The following is a 9,822-nucleotide window of genomic DNA, read 5'->3' on the forward strand; positions in this document are numbered from 1 at the left end:
CACAACTCCGCACAACTAACTAGCAAATGTACTGGATCGTCCAAGGAATTAAAGCAAGCTATGGTCATCTTGTAAATCTCAGTCAGACGGATTCAAATGGTTATGGAAAATTGATAATTAAAAGACGAATAAAATATAAAATAAGATAGAGATACTTATGTAATTCATTGGTGAGAATTTCAGATAAGCGTATGAAGATGCTTTGTTCCTCCTGAACTTCTGCTTTCTGGTGCACGAAATCGTGATTGTTCGTTCCCCGGCAACGGCGCGAAAAACTCAGTACGCACGTTCATAATCTCAAATTCTTTGTCACAACTCCGATACAGCTAACCAGCAAGTGCACTGGGTCGTCCAAGTAATAAACCTTACGTGAGTAAGGGTCGATCCCACGGAGATTGTCGGCTTGAAGCAAGCTATGGTCATCTTGCAAATCTCAGTCAGGAAGATTCAAATGGTTATGGGATTTTGATAATTTAAATATAAATAACAGAAAATAAGATAGAGATACTTATGTAATTCATTGGTGAGAATTTCAGATAAGTGTATGGAGATGCTTTGTTCCTTCTGAACCTCTGCTTTCCTACTGCCTTCATCCAATCATTCGTACTCCTTTCCATGGCAAGCTGTATGTTGGGCATCATCATTGTCAATGGCTACTTCCCGTTCTCTCAGTGAAAATGGTCCAAATGCACTGTCACCGCACGGCTAATCATCTGTCGGTTCTCGATCATGTTGGAATAGGATCCAGTGATCCTTTTGTGTTAGTCACTATGACCAACACTCGCGAGTTTGAAGCTCGTCACAGTCATCCCTTCCCAGATCCTACTCGGAATACCACAGACAAGGTTTAGACTTTTCGGATCTCAAGAATGGCCGCCAATAATTCTAGCTTATACCACGAAGACTCCGATCTTTCGGAATGGAGGCTAAGAGATAAATGCTCAATGCAAGGTAGAACGGAAGTGGTTGTCAGGCACGCGTTCATAGGTTGAGAATAGTGATGAGTGTCACGGATCATCATATTCATCATGGTTGAAGTGCAAGCGAATATCTTAGAATAGGAATAAGCTTGAATTGAATAAGAAAACAATAGTACTTTGCATTAATTCATGAAGAACAGCAGAGCTCCACACCTTAATCTATGGTGTGTAGAAACTCTACCATTGAAAATACATAAGTGATGAAGGTCTAGGCATGGCCGAATGGCCAGCCCCCTAAACGTGATCTCTGAACATAAAATTATTCAAAGACTAACCAGAGATATCAAATAAATCACTAAAAGTAGTTTTTATACTAAACTAGTAGCTAGGGTTACATAAGATATGTAAATGATGTAGAAATCCACTTCCGGGCCCATTTGGTGTGTGCTTGGGCTGAGCATTGATCTTTCATGTGTAGAGACTCTTTTTGGAGTTAAATGCCAGCTTGTAGCATGTTTCTGGCATTTAACTCTGATTTGCAACCTGTTTCTGGCGTTTAACTCCAGAATAGGGCAGGAAGTTGGCGTTTGAACGCCAGTTTGCGTCGTCAAAAATTGGGTTTCTGTAGCTCCAGAAAATCTATTTCGAGTGCAGGGAGGTCAGAATCCAACAGCATCTACAGTCCTTTTTCAGCCTCTGAATCAGATTTTTGCTCAAGTCCCTCAATTTCAGCCAGAAAATACCTGAAATCACAGAAAAATACACAAACTCATAGTAAATTCCAGAAATGTGAATTTTGCATAAAAACTAAAAAAAACATAGTAAAAACTAACTAAATTATACTAAAAACTAGTAGAAAACAATGCCAAAAAGCGTATAAATTATCCGCTCATCACAACACCAAACTTAAATAGTTGGTTGTCCCCAAGCAACTGAAAATCAAATAGGATAAAAAGAAGAGAATATACTATAAATTCCAAAATATCAATGAAACTTAGCTCCAATTAGATGAGCGGGACTAGTAGTTTTTTGCCTCTGAATAGTTTTGGCATCTCACTTTATCCTTTGAAGTTCAGCATGATTGGCATCTATAGGAACTCAGAATTTAGATAGTGTTATTGATTCTCCTAGTTCAGTATGTTGATTCTTGAATACAGCTACTTTATGAGTCTTGGACGTGGCCCTATGCACTTTGTTTTCCAGTATTACCACCGGATACATAAATGCCACAGACACATAACTAGGTGAACCTTTTCAGATTGTGACTCAGCTTTGCTAGAGTCCCCAATTAGAGGTGTCCAGGGTTCTTAAGCACACTCTTTTTTTGCTTTGGACCATGACTTTAACCGCTCAGTCTTAAGCTTTTCACTTGACACCTTCACGCCACAAGCACATGGTTAGGGACAGCTTGGTTTAGCCGCTTAGGCCTGGATTTTATTCCAGTGGGCCCTCCTATCCATTAATGCTCAAAGCCTTGGATCCTTTTTATTTTACCCTTGCCTTTTGGTTTAAAGGGTTACTAGCTTTTTGCTCTTGCCTTTTGCTTTTTCTTCTTTTTTTTTTGTTTTTGCCATTTTTTTTCGCAAGCCTTATTATTCACTGCTTTTTCTTGCTTCAAGAATCAATTTTATGATTTTTCAGATTATCAATAACATTTCTCCTTTTTCATTATTCTTTCAAGAGCCAACAATTTTAACATTCATAAACAACAAATTCAAAAATATGCATTGTTCAAGCATTCATTCAGAAAAACAAAAAGTATTATCACCACATCAAAGTAATTAATCTGTTTTAAAATTTGAAATTCATGTACTTCTTTTTCTTTTTGCAATTAAAAACACTTTTTATTTAAGAAAGGTGATGGATTCATAGGACATTCATAACTTTAAGGCATAGACACTTAGACACTAATGATCATGTAATAAGACACAAACATAAATAAAACATAAAGCATAGGAAATGAAAAACAGAAAAATAAAGAACTAGGAAATTAAAGAACGGGTCCACCTTAGTGATGGCGGCTTGTTCTTCCTCTTGAAGATCTTATGGAGTGCTTGAGCTCCTCAATGTCTCTTCCTTGCCTTTGTTGCTCCTCCCTCATGGTTCTTTGGTCTTTTTTAATTTCATTGAGGAGGATAGAATGCTCTTGGTGCTCCACCCTTAGTTGTCCAATATTGGAATTTAATTCTCCTAGGGAGGTGTTGATTTGCTCCCAATAATTTTGTGGAGGAAAATGCATCCCTTGAGGTATCTCAGGGATTTCATGATGAGGAATTTCCTCATGCTCTTGTCCATGAGTGGGATCTCTTTTTTGCTCCATCCTTTTCTTAGTGATGGGCTTGTCCTCATCAATGAGGATGTCTTCCTCTATGTCAATTCCAGCTGAATTTCAGAGGTGACAAATGAGATGAGGGAAGGCTAACCTTGCTAAAGTAGAGGACTTGTCCACTACCTTGTAGAGTTCTTGGGATATAACCTCATGAATGTCTACTTCCTCTCCAATCATGATGCTATGGATCATGATAGCTCAATCTATAGTAACTTCAGACTGGTTACTAGTGGCTATGATTGAGTGTTGGATGAACTCCAACCATCCCCTAGCCACGGGCTTGAGGTCATGCCTTCTTAGTTGAACCGGCTTCCCTCTTGAATCTCTCTTCCATTGAGCACCCTCTTCACAGATGTCTATGAGGACTTGGTCCAACCTTTGATCAAAGTTGACCCTTCTAGTGTAGGGGTGTGCATCTCCTTGCATCATGGGCAAGTTGAATGCTAACCTTACATTTTCCGGACTGAAATCTAAGTATTTTCCCCGAACCATTGTGAGCCAGTTCTTAGGGTCCGGGTTCACACTTTGATCATGGTTCTTGGTGATCCATGCATTGGCATATAACTCTTGAACCATTAAGATTTTGACTTGTTGAATGGGGTTGGTGAGAATTTTCCAACCTCTTCTTCGAATCTCATGTCGGATCTCCGGATATTCACCCTTTTTGAGCTTGAAAGGGACCTCGGTGATCACCTTCTTCTTGGCCACAACTTCATAGAAGTGGTCTTGATGCACCCTTGAGATGAATCTCTCCATCTCCTTTCCATGGCAAGCTTTATGTAAGGGCATCACAATTGTCAATGGCTACATCCCATCCTCTCTGTGAAAATGGTCCAAATGCTCTGTCACGGCATGGCTAATCATCTGGAGGTTCTCGATCATACTGGAATAGGATTTACTATCCTTTTGCGTCTGTCACTACGCCCAGCACTCGCGAGTTTGAAGTTCGTCACAGCCATCCCTTCCCAGATCCTACTAGGAATACTATAGACAAGGTTTAGACTTTCCAGATCTCAGGAATGGCCATCCATGGGTTCTAACTTAAACCACGAAGATACTAATAACTCGGACTCGGTCCCCTGTATTAGATATCTAAGAGATACTCATTCTAGCTTGGTTGCATGTAGAACGGAAGTGTTTGTCAGGCACGCATTCATAAGTGAGAATGATGATGAGCATCACATAATCATCACATTCATCATGTTCTTGGGTGCGAATGGATATCTTAGAAGCGGAATAAGTTGAATTGAATAGAAAACAGTAGTACTTTGCATTAATTCATGAGGAACAGCAGAGCTCCACACCTTAATCTATGGAGTGTAGAACCTCTACCGTTGAAAATACATAAGTGAAGAAGGTCCAGGCATGGCCGAATGGCCAGCCCCCATGATCTAAGAACTAAACGTCCCAAGATGCCTAATACAATAGTAAAAGGTCCTATTTATACTAAACTAGCTACTAGGGTTTACAGAAGTAAGTAATTGATGCATAAATCCACTTCTGGGGCCCACTTGGTGTGTGCTTGGGCTGAGCTTGAAGTTTACAAGTGGAGAGGTCATTCTTGGAGTTGAACGCCAGCTTGTAACGTGTTTCTGGCATTCAACTCTGGCTTGTGACGTGTTTCTGGCGTTTAACTCCAGACTGCAGCGTAGAACTAGCATTCAACGCCCTTTTGCGTCCTCTAAACTCGGCCAAAGTATAGACTATTATATATGGCTGGAAAGCCCTGGATGTCTACCTTCAAACGCAATTTAAAGCGCGCCATTTTGAGTTATGTAGTTTCATAAAATCCGCTGAGTGTAGGGAGGTCAGAATCCAACAGCATCAGCAGTCCTTCTTCTACCTCTGAATCTGATTTCTGCTCAAGTCCCTCAATTTCAGCCAGAAAATACCTGAAATCACAGAAAAACACACAAACTCATAGTAAAGTCCAGAAATGTGAATTTAACATAAAAACTAATAAAAACATCCCTAAAAGTAACTAGATCCTACTAAAAACATACTAAAAACAATGCCAAAAAGCATATAAATTATCTGCTCATCACAACACCAAACTTAAATTGTTGCTTGTCCCCAAGCAACTAAAAATCAAATAGGATAAAAAGAAAAGAATATACTATAAATTCCAAACTATCAATGAAACATAGCTCCAATCAGATGAGCGGGACTTGTAACTTTTTGCCTCTTGAATAGTTTTGGCATCTCACTTTATCCATTGAGGTTCAGAATGATTGGAATCTATAGAGTTCAGATAGTGTTATTGATTCTCCTAGTTCAGTATGTTGATTCTTGAACACAGCTACTTTATGAGTCTTGGCCGTAGCCCTAAGCACTTTGTTTTCCAGTATTACCACCGGATACATAAATGCCATAGACACATAATTGGGTGAACCTTTTCAGATTGTGACTCAGCTTTGCTAAAGTCCCCAATTAGAGGTGTCCAGGATTCTTAAGCACACTCTTCTTTTGCTTTGGACCTTGACTTTAACCGCTCAGTCTCAAGTTTTCACTTGACACCTTCACGCCACAAGCACATGGTTAGGGACAGCTTGGTTTAGCCGCTTAGGCCGGGATTTTATTCCTTTAGGCCCTCCTATCCACTAATTCTCAAAGCCTTGGGATCCTTTTTATCTACCCTTGCCTTTTGGTTTTAAGGGTTATTGGCTTTTTGCTCTTGCCTTTTGGTTTTAAAAGCTTTTGGCTTTTTCTGCTTGCTTTTTCTTTTTCTATTTTTTTTTTCGCCTTTTTTTTCTGCAAGCTTTGTATTCACTGCTTTTTCTTGCTTCAAGAATCATTTTTATGATTTTTCAGATTATCAAATAACATGTCTCCTTGTCATCATTCTTTCAAGAGCCAACATATTTAACATTCATAAACAACAACTTCAAAAGACATATGCACTGTTCAAGCATACATTCAGAAAACAAAAAGTATTGTCACCACATCAATATAATTAAGCTAAGTTCAAGGATAAATTCGAAACTCATGTACTTCTTGTTCTTTTGAATTAAAAACATTTTTCTTTTAAGAGAGGTGATGGATTCATATTCACTACTTTAAGGCAAAGTTGCTAAATACTAATGATCATGTAATAAGACACTAACATAGATACGCACTTAACATAGAGAAAACGAAAAACAAAAAATTTGAGAACAAGGAATGAGTCCACCTTAGTGATAGTGGCATTTCCTTCTTGAGGAACCAATGATGTCCTTGAGCTTTTCTATGTCTCTTCCTTGTCTTTGTTGCTCCTCCCTCATATTGATATTCTCTAATTTCATGGAGGATGATGGAGTGCTCTTGGTGCTCCTATCCTTAGTTGCTCACAATAATTGTGTGGAGGAAAATGTATCCCCTGAGGTATCTCAGGGATCTCTTGATTTGCAGTCAAAATGTTCTACCACTGAGCTATAGACCCTTGAGATGAATCTCTCCATCTCCCATGACTCGGAGGTGAAAGCTTTTGTCTTCCCTTTCCCTTTTCTAGAGGTTTCTCCGGTCTTAGGTGCCATCAATGGTAATGAAAAAACAAAAAGCTTATGCTTTTACCACACCAAACTTAGAATGTTGCTTGCCCTCGAGCAAAAGAAGAAAGAATAGAAGAAGAAGAAGAAGAGATGAAGGTGAGTTGATGTTTTGAATTTGTGTGGGTGGGTGTAGGTGGGTTGTATGATGGTTTTAGGGGAGTAATGGATGTGAGTGGTGAATGGAAAACAGAAGCGATGACTGTGAATGGAAAGAGAGAGGGTGATATAGGATTATGAGGAGGTAAGGTGGGGATCCTGTGGGGTCCACAGATCCTGAGATGATCCTGTGAGGTTCACAGATCCTGACGTGTCAAGGATTTACATCCCTGCACCAATTAGGCATGTAAAATGCCTTTGCATGCAATTCTGGCGTTTAAACGCTGAATTGATGCTTGTTCTGGGCGTTCAGCTCCCAGACGCAGCATGTTTCTGGCGTTGAACGCCAGTTCTATGCTTGTTTATGGCGTTCAGCGCCAGCTTTCCTCAGTGTGCATTTCTGGCGTCTGAACGCCAGGATGCTGCTTGTTTTGGGCGTTCAACGCCAGATTCATGCTCTGCTCTGGCGTTGAACGCCAGCTAGCTGCTCCTTACTGGCGTTTAAACGCCAGTAAGATCCTCCTCCAGGGTGTGATTTTTCTTCTGTTGTTTTTGATTCCGTTTTTAATTTTTTAATTTATTTTGTGACTCCACATGATCATGAATCTAATAAAACATGAAATAACAATAAAAATAAAAGTAAAATTAGATAAATAAAAATTGGGTTGCCTCCCAACAAGCGCTTCTTTAATGTCAATAGCTTGACAGTGGGCTCTCATAGAGCCTCACAGATGTTCAGAGCATTGTTGAGACTTTCCAACACCAAACTTAGAGTTTGGATATGGGAGTTGAACACCAAACTTAGAGTTTGGTTGTGGCCTCCCAACACCAAACTTAGAGTTTGACTGTGGGGGCTCTAGTTGATTCTGCAGTGGGAGAAGCTTACTGTGCCTCTTTTCTATGTTTACAGAAGGGTAACCTTGAGTTGTAAACACAAGGGAGTCCCCATTCAATTGAAGGACTAATTCACCTCTGTTAACATCTATCACAGCTCTTGCTGTGACTAGGAAAGGTCTTCCAAGGATGATGGATTCATCCTCATCCTTCCCAGTATCTAGGATTATGAAATCAGCAGGGATGTAAAGGCCTTCAACCTTTACTAACATGTCCTCTACTTGTCCATAAGCCTGTTTTCTAGAATTGTCTGCCATCTCTAATGAGATTCTAGCAGCTTGCACCTCAAAGATTCCCAGTTTCTCCATTACAGAGAGTGGCATGAGGTTTATTCCTGACCCAAGGTCACAAAGAGCCTTCTCAAAGGTCATGGGGCCTATGGTACAAGGTATTAAGAACTTTTCAAGGTCCTATTTCTTCTGAGGAAATGTCAGTTGATCCAGATCACTCAGTTCATTGATGAGCAAGGGAGGTTCATCTTCCCAAGTCTCATTACCAAATAAATTGGCATTCAGCTTCATGATTGCACCAAGGAACTTGGCAACTTGCTCTTCAGTAACATCCTCATTCTCTTCAGAAGAAGAATACTCATCAGAGCTCATGAAGGGCGTAAGGATGTTCAATGGAATCTCTATGGTCTCTAGATGAGCCCCAGAGTCCTTTGGTTCCTCATAGGGAAACTCCTTATTGATCACTGGACGTCCCAGGAGGTCTTCCTCACTGGGATTCATGTCCTCCCCTTCCTCCTTGGATTCGGCCATGATGGTTATATCAATGGCCTAGCACTCTCCTTTTGGGTTTTCTTCTGTATTGCTTGGGAGAGTACTAGGAGGGATTTCAGTGATCCTTTTACTCAGCTGGCCCACTTGTGTTTCCAAATTTCTAATGGAGGACCTTGTTTCATTCATGAAACTCACAGTGGCTTTAGATAGATCATAGACTAAGTTTGCTAAATTAGAGGTATTTTGTTCAGAGTTCTCTGTCTGTTGCTGAGTGGATGATGGAAAAGGCTTGCTATAGCTAAACCTGTTTCTTCCACCATTATTAAAGCCTTGTTGAGGCTTTTGTTCATCCTTACATGAGAGATTTGGGTGATTTCTCTATGAGGGATTATAGGTGTTTCCATATGGTTCACCCATGTAATTCACCTCTGCTATTGCAGGGTTTTCAGGATCATAAGCTTCTTCTTCAGCAGATGCCTCTTGAGTATTGTTGGATGCAGCTTGCATTCCATTCAGACTCTGAGAAATCATATTGACTTGCTGAGTCAATATTTTATTCTGAGGCATCCCATTACTCACAGGATTCCTCTCAGAAGTGTACATGAACAGGTTATTAGCAACCATGTCAATAAGTTCTTGAGCTTCTGCAGGCGTTTTCTTTAGGTGAATGGATCAACCTGCAGAAGTATCCAATGACATCTTAGCTAATTCAAAAATATCATAGAATATATCCAGGATAGTCCATTCTGAAAGCATGTCAGAAGGACACTTTTTGGTCAGTTGCTTGTATCTCTCCCAAGCTTCATAGAGGGATTCACCTTCTTTCTGTCTGAAGGTCTGAACATCCACTCTAAGCTTACTCAGCTTTTAAGGAGGAAAGAACTTGGCTAAGAAAGCCGTGACCAGCTTATCCCAAGAGTTCAGGCTATCCTTAGGTTGAGAGTCCAATCATAATCTAGCTCTGTCTCTTACAGCAAAAGGGAAAAGCATGAGCCTGTAGACTTCAGGATCTACGCCATTAGTCTTAACAGTATCACAGATCTGCAAGAATTCAGTTAAGAACTGAAAAGGATCTTCAGATGGAAGTCCATGAAACTTGCAGTTTTGTTGCATCAGAGAAACTAATTAAGGTTTCAGCTCAAAATTGTTTGCTCCAATGGTAGGGATGGAGATGCTTCTTCCATGTAAATTGGAATTAGGTGCAGTAAAGTCACCAAGCATCCTCCTTGCATTATTATTATTTTCGGCTGCCATCTCCTCTTCCTGTTCGAAAATTTTTGTAAGGTTATCTCTGGATTGTTGTATTTTAGCTTCTCTTAGTTTCCTTTTCAGAG

At 40.0% G+C, this 9,822-nt stretch overlaps 1 non-coding gene across 1 annotated transcript; it reads left to right on the forward strand.

The window, feature by feature from the left end:
- The first annotated feature begins 9,238 nt into the window (after nucleotides 1-9,238).
- Nucleotides 9,239-9,346, forward strand: LOC148544689 (small nucleolar RNA R71). The gene has a single exon (XR_015900868.1). It is a non-coding gene; the product is annotated as a small nucleolar RNA R71 (small nucleolar RNA).
- The last annotated feature ends 476 nt before the right edge of the window (nucleotides 9,347-9,822 follow it).

Source organism: Arachis ipaensis, chromosome B9 (assembly GCF_059453495.1).
Source record: "Arachis ipaensis isolate K30076 ecotype BB chromosome B9, ASM5945349v1, whole genome shotgun sequence".
Classification (NCBI taxonomy): Eukaryota; Viridiplantae; Streptophyta; class Magnoliopsida; order Fabales; family Fabaceae; genus Arachis; species Arachis ipaensis.